Here is a 2,500-nt window from a genome sequence, read left to right as displayed (position 1 = left end):
TCACCACACTGCCTCGTCTTACAGCACAAACACACTGGCAGGAATGAAACACACAGGTCTGCCGCAACCACAGACACGGCTCGCCCCCTCTCACTAGCGAAAAGCGCATCCCGACGTGACATAACTCCTTTGACACACTGACGCTGCCTCGGGCATCCACGTCCTACGGTCGATATCAACGAACCTCACCCCCCCCCCCCACAACACGCCATCCCATACCACATTGTGTACCGTACCCAAACCTAACGTGTACTGTACTACAACGCAATGTGTACCATAACACAACCCAGTTTGTACCTTAACCTAACCTATGTCACCTTAACCTAACCTATGTCACCTTAACCTAACCTATGTCACCTTAACCTAACCTATGTCACCTTAACCTAACCTATGTCACCTTAACCTAACCTATGTCACCTTAACCTAACCTATGTCACCTTAACCTAACCTATGTCACCTTAACCTAACCTATGTCACCTTAACCTAACCTATGTCACCTTAACCTAACCCATCTTGCACCTTAACCTAACCCATCTTGCACCTTAACCTAACCCATCTTGCACCCTAACCTATGTTGCACCTTAACCTAACCTGTGTTGCACCTTAACCTACCTCAATTTGCACCGCAATGTAACTCAATTTGCACCGCAATGTAACTCAATTTGCACCGCAATGTAACTCAATTTGCACCGCAATGTAACTCAATTTGCACCGCAATGTAACTCAATTTGCACCGCAATGTAACTCAATTTGCACCGCAATGTAACTCAATTTGCACCGCAATGTAACTCAATTTGCACCGCAATGTAACGCAATTTGCACCGCAATGTAACGCAATTTGCACCGCAATGTAACGCAATTTGCACCGCAATGTAACTCAATTTGCACCGCAATGTAACGCAATTTGCACCGCAATGTAACGCAATTTGCACCGCAATGTAACGCAATTTGCACCGCAATGTAACGCAATTTGCACCGCAATGTAACGCAATTTGCACCGCAATGTAACGCAATTTGCACCGCAATGTAACGCAATTTGCACCGCAATGTAACGCAATTTGCACCGCAATGTAACGCAATTTGCACCGCAATCTACCCCCAAGTTGTGCCTTAACCTAACCCACGTTGTGCCTTAACCTAACCCACGTTGTGCCTTAACCTAACCCACGTTGTGCCTTAACCTAACCCACGTTGTGCCTTAACCTAACCCACGTTGTGCCTTAACCTAACCCACGTTGTGCCTTAACCTAACCCACGTTGTGCCTTAACCTAACCCACGTTGTGCCTTAACCTAACCCACGTTGTGCCTTAACCTAACCCACGTTGTGCCTTAACCTAACCCACGTTGTGCCTTAACCTAACCCACGTTGTGCCTTAACCTAACCCACGTTGTGCCTTAACCTAACCCAAGTTGTGCCTTAACCTAACCCAAGTTGTGCCTTAACCTAACCCAAGTTGTGCCTTAACCTAACCCAAGTTGTGCCTTAACCTAACCCAAGTTGTGCCTTAACCTAACCCAAGTTGTGCCTTAACCTAACCCAAGTTGTGCCTTAACCTAACCCAAGTTGTGCCTTAACCTAACCCAAGTTGTGCCTTAACCTAACCCAAGTTGTGCCTTAACCTAACCCAAGTTGTGCCTTACCCTGCTCTGTAATTGGCATATGACACGTTACAGTAATGTATTGTCCAACCGCAACCCGCTCAGAATGTTGTGTACACAGCTACGTGTCATCTCCCCATAACAGCTGCATTGCAGTGTGGTACGCCATAGAGACGTGTGGGAGTAATGGACGCAGTGGATGGCGATCAGCATGAGCCGTCTGTTCATGTAGTGGCGCGTGTATGCAGACGTAGTAGTCTCTTCTCACACAATGTGATAGCACGGTGCCCCGCGTTCCACATCTGCGACATGCTACAGAGGCCGGTTGACAGTTGGTCGCGCAGTGGACATCGCATACGTACGGGGGCACCTTCCACGTGCCCTCTAGTCGGGCACATTTTGTTGCGTGGATGTGAGCGGATGTAGTGTGTCTTGACACCTGACAGGCAGGCATGCAATAATAGTTGACTTTGCAAACGGGGATGGACGTGTACGTTTACTGGTGACGTTACGCAAATGAACAACTGGTAACCCGTTGTGGTGCGGTTGTCCTTGCTGGAGGTACATCTGTGAGGGCAACGATCGGTACAGCTACGAAGCGGTCCCCACCATACCAACGAACGTGAATGTGAATCTGGGTGTGAAGCGATACGCGGCTGTGGGTGGGTGGGACTGTCCCCGGCCGGTGAGGGGGGGCCGCCCGGCGTGCTGGCCGCGCGGTGCGTGGGCGCACGCGCTACAGCCGGCTGGTGGGGGCGCCCAGTGGCAGGCGCGCCGGCCGACGGACGCGGCAGGCGGCGCAGCTGCGCGCCGGGGCACCCTGCGCGCGGCGCCGTGCAGCCAAAGTGGGTCCTCGCCGGCCCGGTGCGAAGCGCGGTGGACATCTGCAGTGTGCTGGTC

The sequence above is a fragment of the Schistocerca cancellata genome, chromosome 7, assembly GCF_023864275.1.
Source record: "Schistocerca cancellata isolate TAMUIC-IGC-003103 chromosome 7, iqSchCanc2.1, whole genome shotgun sequence".
Classification (NCBI taxonomy): Eukaryota; Metazoa; Arthropoda; class Insecta; order Orthoptera; family Acrididae; genus Schistocerca; species Schistocerca cancellata.
Note: the sequence above shows the minus strand (reverse complement) of the source record.